The sequence below is a fragment of the Hydractinia symbiolongicarpus genome, chromosome 13 (assembly GCF_029227915.1).
Source record: "Hydractinia symbiolongicarpus strain clone_291-10 chromosome 13, HSymV2.1, whole genome shotgun sequence".
Taxonomy (NCBI): domain Eukaryota; kingdom Metazoa; phylum Cnidaria; class Hydrozoa; order Anthoathecata; family Hydractiniidae; genus Hydractinia; species Hydractinia symbiolongicarpus.
Genome location: NC_079887.1, coordinates 18,390,242 through 18,401,434, shown reverse-complemented (window position 1 = coordinate 18,401,434; position 11,193 = coordinate 18,390,242).

The following is an 11,193-nucleotide window of genomic DNA, read 5'->3' as shown; positions in this document are numbered from 1 at the left end:
TGTCTGATGGCGAAGGATTAACTCAGTATTTATCGATTCTGTAATTGGTATAATATATGTACTTCTTTAAAAAAATGTTGATTTCTAAAGCCACTGGGATAATTTCTTTGGTTGCTTTTCTAAATTTATGCCTTAACCCTACTGAGTATGCGGGAAATGACGGGGAAGAAGGTTTGTATAAAGTACCGGTGGTAATTTCAAATTGTGTTCCGACTTATTTGCTCAATTGTTAGATAACTTCGTGACTAACTGTTGATCACGTTAGGACTTATCACACATTGCCTAAAATCACCATAGTAAACTCTCTAAAATTTAAATTGCTATAAATTCTCATCAAGGGTCATATCTCACAAAGTGAATAGTGGACTTCAGCTTCATTTCAAGCATGGTTTTTAATTCTCACGTGACAGGCGTCACCCGTACTAATTTTTAAGAATTACCACCCAACCCGAGAAGTTACGATGGTAGAACATGCCACCCCTCCTGTTCGCGACTTCGCTAGCCCACCTATAACCCAGTCCGAATAGGGTTAACCCCAATCGGTCAGGCAGGGGGGGGGGCGGATTCCGCACTCCCGGGCGGTTATTTTTAATAACTTTTTTATGATATACAGTATGGCTATAATACATATGGAGTTCAATATTTTTTTATTATACACCTGTGTGCCAGATTTTTTGGTCCCATATCTCTCAGAGGTTGTGACATTGGCTATTACTCGAAACTACCCCTAAAAATCTCTATAAAATCCTCATAGTCGGGAAAATTAATAACTCTTGTTAGGATTATCCTTAGAACTTGAAACTTGCAACACAACTTTGTAACATCGACTAGAATCCCTCTGTTATTGTTTTTACGGTTTAAATGTCAATTTATTCAACTGAACATTGCGAAAGCATAAAACTATAGTATTGAATGTAACAATTGTCTTTGTTTCTTTCCCGTGTGTATATATATATTTGCCTCAACTCGCGAAATAGTAATATACAAACATTAACAAAATAATGTTTAACAGTCAGCAAGTTTAAGAGTTCGCTTGCAATTGTCTTTGAAACGTAATTTCGGTCGACCAGCTTTTCGGCTACCTTGCGCCAGCTCACCGTGGAATACCCTTTTTACCGTCCGTGAGTAATCCATTCGACAGATGTGGCCGAGCCACCTTTGTCACCTTTCCGCTAAAAGAATCTCAATGTCTTCGCAACGCGTTCTGTTCAGAAATTTTTCATTACTGATGAAGTCATCCCATTTGATTTTCATAATGGCTCTGAGATGACGTTGCTAAAGATTTCCAAGTTTTTTTATTTCGTGGGAATACAATGTCCATGTGTCATTTCCGTAGAGAAGTATGGGTAGACAGTGATTTTTGCCACAGTTGTCAAATTTCGTTTTTTATAAACACGTTGCTTAAGTCGACCGTAGGCACACGAAGCAGCTTGCATACGCGCAGTTATCCCGTCTTTCAAAGAAAATTCCTCGCTGACAAGGCTCCCGAGTTATTTAAAGCGGTCAACATTTGCTAATTTTGGATTGTCAGTAAAAATTCTATTTCTGGACCCAAGCACATGACTTCGGTCTTTTTCCCATTAATTCGCAGTCCAAAACACTTTCGTTGTATGCTGAGAGTAAAGTCTGCAAACCGTAAGCCGTATCGCTTAGGATAGCTATATCATCAGGGTATTGAGCATCTCTGATATATTCAAAGAAAGCTCTAGTGTTCGCTTTTAGTCTTTTTAAGTTAAAAATAATCCCATCAGTTCGAAAACGAATCAAAACAGAATGTCCGTGTTTGATATCTTTAAAGGCAATCCACAGTGTAATCGCTGCATAAATTCCATAAAGCGTTAGAGCTAACTTGCACTCGTGCTTAACGCCGCAGTTATAGATAAAAAGCATTGATAGTTTGCATCAATTATAACACGCGCTTTAACGTCTGAATATGTTTGAAAATACCCGGACCGGGTTTTAAATAAAATGTAAACTTTTTTAACGTTTAGGACATGGTATATTTGCAAGAAGAGATTACAGGAAAAAAGATGCACTTCTCAGTTATCGCGGCACCTTGTTGAATGCTGATGAGACACATGAAGTAGCTAAAATTTACAAGATGTAGATGGAAATTTCATGGTTTACTTACGAAATTGATGCTACTAGAACAGATTACCTTGTTAGATATGTCAATGACTCACCATCGTCCTATGCAAATTGCAAGAAGATCCTAAAGTTTACTGACTCAATACCACACCTTTTCGCCAAAAAGGATGTTCCTTTGAACACAAAATTAAGGTATGACTATGGCGAATCCAAATGGAAATTAGCCTGGAGAAAAGGGACAGAATATCTTAAACCATTTGACTAGTTACCGATCCCATGGCCGTCAAAGGTCCCGAAACGTTACAAACGTAACGCCGTCGTCGGTGACCTCCATAGAGCCAAACGTATCAGCTCAAATTTTGACTAAGAACATCAAGACGAAATACAAAAAGGCTGATTTCCCTCCGCGCTATGTCAACAGCATCATACGACAGTTCTACTTCAGCTAGCTCTCTGATTAGATTTATTTAACTAAAAAAAAATAATTAAAGATCATCAATAGCAAAAAGCTACCCTTTAAAAAACAAGAATGTCTGTTGTTGCCCGACTGTACGCGTGTACGCGTTCGGGTCTCCAGCACTTATCACAGCCAAGGTGCCATTTATAGTGCTAGCATCAACCAATCAGTGCAACCCTTCCATTGCATAATGTTCTATTTATATTGCTGCGGATAGTAACTTCCCCCGTGTGCTGACCGTCTTATTTATAAACATCTCGTTTTCGCAATCTGAGCAGAACGGGGCCGCCGTTGCTGCCTTATCTGGATAGATAGATGTGCATATTTTACATGGCTAGCCTCACAAATATCAAGGGATATACCCTGTCTATTATTTCCAGGAGGGGCCATGGCGTAGATGGAGAGTCCTAGAGTATTTAATGCTCATTTTGAGCTACGCAGACCCAATTAGAACCCGCGCTCTACTAGACAACTCCCGGCAACATCTAACGGCCCACACAGTGTGCCATCTTCCCAATTTCCCTCAGATGGCTTGGGTTAACCCGGGGCTATGGTAACATTCACTCGCCCATGTTGAATCGCCGTCAAGAGGAATCGAACCCCGGTCTCCCGCACAGAGTACGAGAGCTATAACCACTAATCTACGGAGCCACGATCTGGAGGAAATTGATAATAACTGCTAGTTCTCTGATATTAACAGCTGGTTCTCTAGTGGTTACTTCAAAATTCTGGTGGTTCTCTGGTGGTTACTTCAAAATACTGGTGGTTCTCTGGTGGTTACTTCGAAATACTGCTGTTTCCTACTTTTAGTATCTACGGGATTTTCCACAGGCTAACGACTTGTGTTTCTTTAAATATAATTTAAATATATTTTTAAGAATGCAAAAAACCATAAACATATACAAAAAAATAAAAAAAATAAAAACTATTTCCCCTTTTTTTTTCTTGAATCAACAATGGTTTAAATTACATAAAGCAGCACAAGTACGGACAATGTCATACCTATATATCTCAATGCTTCATCAATGTGATGAAGCATTGAGATATATAGGTATGACAGTCAAGAGAATCCTGAATGTCTTTAATTCTGCGAATTGCTCTTTCCACATGAATCCTGAGGTTTGCCACTGTTTTTGTCTTACTGCATTCTGCAAATGTCATCTGAGATTTCGTGCACCAGGTGGTACAACAAGTCGACAATGTTGCATCATTAATTTCTTTGTAATCTGGAATCCTCGGTCAGCCATGACTTTGTCACCATACTCCAATAATTCAAGGAAGCCACTGTCATTACAAATGAATTTGTCTGAAGCCCTTCCATCATAGCAAGAAGATAAATATATAGGTTATGTAACCTGTTGGTGAAATGCCAACAAGGAATTTAATGGTAATATGGTGTTTATAATGTGTTCATATCCCACTTGGTTTGAAATGTATATACAAGAAATAATTTCTCATGTTTGATATTTCTGCAGTGTAAGAAACTGTTATTCTGTGGTACCATCGTAATTTGCGGGTACTTCTAACGAACTTATGGTCAAGATTGTGTGAAGTTTTACACTGTAAAGAGCACAACTATCTTGATACGGCTAATTATCACTTCTCCCTGCCTGACTAAATGGAGCTAAACACAGTTTAGCTCATGTTAATTGCAGTTCCCAATACTTGATAGTTGCTATGCAGATGCATCATTAAGGGTAGACAAGGTTGTCTTGCTCACCCAAGGCATCTTTATCCCAATTAAGCAAATCAAAGCTATGTGTCATAACTTGAAGCAACTTTTTTGTTGTTGATACTTTAGAGTTGGGGACTAAAGGTTTGGGTATAGTACGTCCATATTAGGAGGTTCTAAGTTAGCCAATCAACAATCCAGGGGCCCTATAAATAGGAGGGAGTTACTCTGATTTAGCTTCTCACCAGTAGTAGCAATAACTTGCTTAACTGAAATAATTTTAAGCTAGCTCCACGTTTTCAAGAAGCTTCTATCACTGCAACCTACTAATATCATCAACTCCATCTTTTGGCTTCAATTACTATAATGGCAGCGCATCCAATGACAACCAATGACTCTAGCAAATTTTGGATCATGTACCTCTGGTATCAGGAGAAACCTTCAGATATTTCTTCAGGACAGATATTGCATGTAGCCAGGTCGGTTTGTTTCATTTTATATATTATATCATGTTAGGAGCCCAGAAACTGTCACTTTTTAACCACCCTAGAGCCATTATGGCTTTTATACAGCCAACCTTGTAGCCAGGTTGCCATTATGATAACTCGTTATGTTATGTATAGTGTTGTTTATGTTCATTCACCGCGATAGACGATCATGATACGATCCTGCTCTATATAGTAAATTGTATCTGCGTGAAAATTTGGCCTCGTGTTTTCCCTTTTTAATCTTATAATAGACTATACCTAGCTAGCCAGAAAAACTTCCTTTTTCCACATCCAGAAAAACATTTGCAGGCTTGTTTTCGTAAGTTATTGGTGAATATAATAGCTTTGGGGCCAATATTCAGGCTATAAATTTGGAGAAACTAGATTCTGTAAAGGACATGCAAACGGTATCTATTACTAATAAAATTTTTGATATTTAATCTATTTGAAACATTTAATCACATGAAAAGGAGAAAGATAGAGAAATAAGCAACAACAACAACACAAACTGCATTGTAAATAGGCTTTATTTGTATTATTAGATCATAGTACACCATAAACAACAACAGATAAATAAAAATAAAATAGCAAAATTATATCATGCTTTTGCACAAGTAAAGGCCGCTATATAAAATTTGGTTTTTACGCAGCAATAGCTAATTAAAAACAACACAACCTACCACAACAAGTGAATGACCACTGATTTAGCACAACATTCAGTCAAAAATATGTAGCCCTTATTGGCTAAGACTCTAAAATGCTGAACACTGAGAAATTTCATTGAGTCATACTGACTAGGTTCAGGTAGTCATTACTGAAATACGACCTATGATAGTCAAAAAGTGGTATTGTGACTATCTTAACGTAGTCACTGCACGTTGAGAAAAAATGACTCCCTTCAACGTAGTCATTTTGACTACATTAAATAGTCAATAAAGTTAGTCGAAGAAAGACTACCTTTATATCGTCATTATTACTACCTAATGGTCGTCAAAGGTAGTCATTTTGACTACATTAGATAGTCAATAAAGTGAGTCATAGAAAGCTGAAAATTTATTTTATTATTATTTATTTATTTATTTATTTTTTTTTGGGGGGGGGGGGGATTTGGGATTTTAACCTCCTAGATTGGTAAAAAAGCATAGCATAAATCTATCAAATCTTAACCATGGTCGACAAAAATTTTGGAGGGGACATGCGCCCCCCTCGCCCAGTAGACCGTTACGACCTTAACCGCAGCTCAAGTTTTGCGAAGCTAATTTATTTGTTCACTGAAAAAGAAGGGTCATTCCACAAACAGGCCGCATCACAAGGGTTAACTGCGAATTTTGAAAATTAAAAATGCCCATTTAACCATCTGAACGTGATGTTTGGTTGAAACTTCGTCCAATACTCTGAGCACTCTGAACTCTCACCCAGTTCTCCGTTAGTATACATATATCAGTACATATATATTGATATCGGGCGTTTATAAAATTTCCGCACTAACTTGTGAGCGTTTGGCCTCAAGATACTCTCAAAATAACACTGGGGCCATTTCTTGTGCACTGAAAGAAAAAGGGCCGGGGATGAAGTTTTCCCGGTAATTCGAACAATGGCGCACGCTATTCATTGGATGAAATTAGCATGTGACAACTCGTTTTCCCAATATAGTTTTGATTGATTGCAAAGATAGATCAAAATAAGCGAGACAAAACAATAATCAAATTTTGCCGGGATTTTTCTGCAAAAATGTCAACCTCGTCCCCAGGACCTGATAGGCTTTTCATATTTAGACGGCCTGAACAAGGCTGTTCAAATAAAAAAAGCCTAACAGGCCCTGGGGACGATGTTGCAAATTTGTTAGAGCAGTTTTGTAGATTTGTTGATCTTCCGATTTGGTATGGATTTGGATAATTATTATTTTAATTACTTTAGTATTTTTTAAACATCTGTATTGCATGGGCATATCTTTTATAAGTTGCGTACAAAGTTATTGCATGTTTTATTCCCCCTTGTCACTTGTTTTGATATTAGCTAGCTAGGTTCTCCTGGTGGAATTTTTCCATACCTATAGCTAGCTCTAGCTAGTAGTGTAGTAGTAGTAAAATTTATTTATCAATAAGTCAGGTACAATGTAAAACTAAATAAATAAATAATAATAAATATTTTGTTACAAAATGACTAATTGATAGGAGACACCTATTAGTCAAAGACTATTCTGAAGGAGGCCACCAGTGTTTAATAATTAATGTCCTAAATATTTACCAATAAAAAACAAGTAAAACATTTGATAAATTAGGCAATGTAATTACTTAGAAAGATGCTATTTTGAACAAAATATCATTGAACATAGGGCTTCGTTATATTATTCTTTGACATAAATTCTGTGTTTTTATGAGTTCTCGTATGTTTCCAAGCAAGATATAAATACAACATTTTTGTGTGCATATATATATATATATATATAACAAGCGTACCAAGTACCTTAATTTCTTTTTCATTAAAGAGTGCTCAATAAGATAATAGAGCAAATACAGTGTGTAAAATGAAAAAAACAACTTCGTTTGGAACTCAAAGTTTCATGCGTTCGTTGAACACAATCTTCAGCCAACTGACTAAAAAATTTACAAAGTTAACGTTTAATATTCAATATCATGTTCTCACGTATATGCAATGACTTCATTTGACGTCAGTCATTAGTGTCAAAACTGGCCAACAAGAATTTGTTTTGGTGTCTACATTTTGATATAAGTTCACTTTTCTGGTTCAAAAGGTTGTTTCCTTTAAAGGTTAAAATTTCATATTTTTCGTTAAGGCAGAGGTTACAGTTTTTTGAATTGGGTTTATACGGGGAACATTTTTTGATGATTTTCCATCGAATTTTTGGTGTTTCTTTGTTCTTCTTCAATCGCCATACTTCTTTTGATAAGGCTGTATCATTCATGTATCGTTCTGTGTTGAATGATTTCTTATGGTTTGCGTAACGTTTTTTAAATGCCACTTCGCTAATGCCAATATAATTTGCCTCATACCGTGGATTTTCTTCAGACATCAAATTAGCTTGGTAAACAATGCATGGTGTTAGGCATTGGTGGTTTAAGGGACATAGTTCTTTTTTGATGCAGTTGCAGTTGTGTTCTTTTTGGGAAGGTTTGGTGTTAATAATGTTTTTATTATGGGCATCTATGTGTTGTTTCATGTTAGGCACGCAACTGTAGCTTACTTTAACATTGTTTCGGTTAAATATTTTGTGATACTTGTGTTTTCGAGTAAAATGTTTGTCGATTAGCGATAAAAATTGCTTTGCGATTCTTGTTTTAACATTTACGCTGTAGGGGGGATTAAACCAAATTATATTTCTTTTTCTGTTTTTTTTGTTATTGTTTTTTTGTTTGTTTGTGTATGTAAGTTTTTTGGAATAACCTGAGTTTTTGAGCGCTTGTTCGTAGTAAGGTGTAGATTGGTAAAATATTTTTTCGTTTGCAGACAGTAGTGAAAGTCGTTCTTCTAAGGCTATTGGAACTTGTTTAATAATTGAAGGTGGATGGTTAGATTCTACGTTTATGTAACTGGTTTCGTCATTAGGTTTACGGTAAGGTTTATAGGTTCCGTTGTTTAAGTTGAAGGTACAATCCAAATAGTTTACAATTTTCATGTTACTCTGGATTGTTATTGATAATCCACATTCTTTAAATGTTTTTTGGATGTCTTTCTTAATTTTCTCTAGTTGTGGTCCACTTTTCTGCTTAAACACGGCTAATCCATCGTCTCTATACAAACCAATATCGCTTTTTTTGTATTTCTTAGCTACAAGATTTAGTATGTACGTTCCTACAAGTTCACAGGTTTCGGCACCATCATATGCGCCCATTGTAACGTCAAATAAACCACTGTTCGATTTAATCCATGTGTCATTACCGTTAAACAATAAAGATTTTTTTGAATGTTTTATGATTTCTTCATCTTTTTTAGAGATTTTGACAATTGTCTTGGCAAACGTTAATGCTTTATTAAGTGTTGTTTCATTAATAGAAGGATAAAAATCCTTAACGTCAAACATTAAGAATTTATGTTTGTCTTTATTTTCAATTTTGTTAAACCATTCTATAACATTTTCTGTACATTTCCATTGGTTTACATGTAGAGATGTCACCAATTTCTTGTTAATGGTTTCAAGGATTTTCTTGCTTATACGTCCAAGTTCATTTTTCGCCGGATTAATTAACCGTACAGTCGGGTTATTTTCAAAATTCTCTTTGTGATCTTTTAAAGTAATAAAACAGTTAGTTTTAGAATTTATTTTTAATCTGTCGATAACATTGTCTCCTTTTAGAATAACTTTGCCTTTGTTTATGACCTGCTTGTGAATATTGCTGTTTGTTTTTTTGTAGGCTGATGTAATGGAATTTGTAATTAATTTATTGTAGTCTTCATTGGTTAGCCTATACATGTTTGAAGTTTTATCTGCGGCTGTTAGTGTTTTATTTGACCCACGGATTTCTTTCAAATCATTGTTTAGTCTATCTTGGAAGTTGTTACTTACGTACTGGAACTTAACGTTTTTGATCATCTCTAGTAAGTCGTTTTCAAAAGGTATCAATTCTTTGACTTGTGGCGGGCATTTTAAAGTTTTTAGTCCATATATATTAGTTTTTATCGGGTCTTCTACTTCAGATTTTTTTGTTTCAAAAAATATCGCTTTCCAACGCATTCGTTTTATAAACAATTCGACTTTTTCCGTGAGTTGCATTAAATATCTTCTTTTTGATGGTATTGGTATATTTTTAGTCGAGTAATTGAGGTTGATTTTCTCCATTTCTTGAGTGAATAAAAGCAAAGTGCTCAACAACAAAGGAGCGAATATAACAAGCGTACCAAGTACCTTAATTTCTTTTTCATTAAAGAGTGCTCAATAAGATAATAGAGCAAATACAGTGTGTAAAATGAAAAAAACAACTTCGTTTGGAACTCAAAGTTTCATGCGTTCGTTGAACACAATCTTCAGCCAACTGACTAAAAAATTTACAAAGTTAACGTTTAATATTCAATATCATGTTCTCACGTATATGCAATGACTTCATTTGACGTCAGTCATTAGTGTCAAAACTGGCCAACAAGAATTTGTTTTGGTGTCTACATTTTGATATAAGTTCACTTTTCTGGTTCAAAAGGTTGTTTCCTTTAAAGGTTAAAATTTCATATTTTTCGTTAAGGCAGAGGTTACAGTTTTTTGAATTGGGTTTATACGGGGAACATTTTTTGATGATTTTCCATCGAATTTTTGGTGTTTCTTTGTTCTTCTTCAATCGCCATACTTCTTTTGATAAGGCTGTATCATTCATGTATCGTTCTGTGTTGAATGATTTCTTATGGTTTGCGTAACGTTTTTTAAATGCCACTTCGCTAATGCCAATATAATTTGCCTCATACCGTGGATTTTCTTCAGACATCAAATTAGCTTGGTAAACAATGCATGGTGTTAGGCATTGGTGGTTTAAGGGACATAGTTCTTTTTTGATGCAGTTGCAGTTGTGTTCTTTTTGGGAAGGTTTGGTGTTAATAATGTTTTTATTATGGGCATCTATGTGTTGTTTCATGTTAGGCACGCAACTGTAGCTTACTTTAACATTGTTTCGGTTAAATATTTTGTGATACTTGTGTTTTCGAGTAAAATGTTTGTCGATTAGCGATAAAAATTGCTTTGCGATTCTTGTTTTAACATTTACGCTGTAGGGGGGATTAAACCAAATTATATTTCTTTTTCTGTTTTTTTTGTTATTGTTTTTTTGTTTGTTTGTGTATGTAAGTTTTTTGGAATAACCTGAGTTTTTGAGCGCTTGTTCGTAGTAAGGTGTAGATTGGTAAAATATTTTTTCGTTTGCAGACAGTAGTGAAAGTCGTTCTTCTAAGGCTATTGGAACTTGTTTAATAATTGAAGGTGGATGGTTAGATTCTACGTTTATGTAACTGGTTTCGTCATTAGGTTTACGGTAAGGTTTATAGGTTCCGTTGTTTAAGTTGAAGGTACAATCCAAATAGTTTACAATTTTCATGTTACTCTGGATTGTTATTGATAATCCACATTCTTTAAATGTTTTTTGGATGTCTTTCTTAATTTTCTCTAGTTGTGGTCCACTTTTCTGCTTAAACACGGCTAATCCATCGTCTCTATACAAACCAATATCGCTTTTTTTGTATTTCTTAGCTACAAGATTTAGTATGTACGTTCCTACAAGTTCACAGGTTTCGGCACCATCATATGCGCCCATTGTAACGTCAAATAAACCACTGTTCGATTTAATCCATGTGTCATTACCGTTAAACAATAAAGATTTTTTTGAATGTTTTATGATTTCTTCATCTTTTTTAGAGATTTTGACAATTGTCTTGGCAAACGTTAATGCTTTATTAAGTGTTGTTTCATTAATAGAAGGATAAAAATCCTTAACGTCAAACATTAAGAATTTATGTTTGTCTTTATTTTCAATTTTGTTAAACCATTCTAT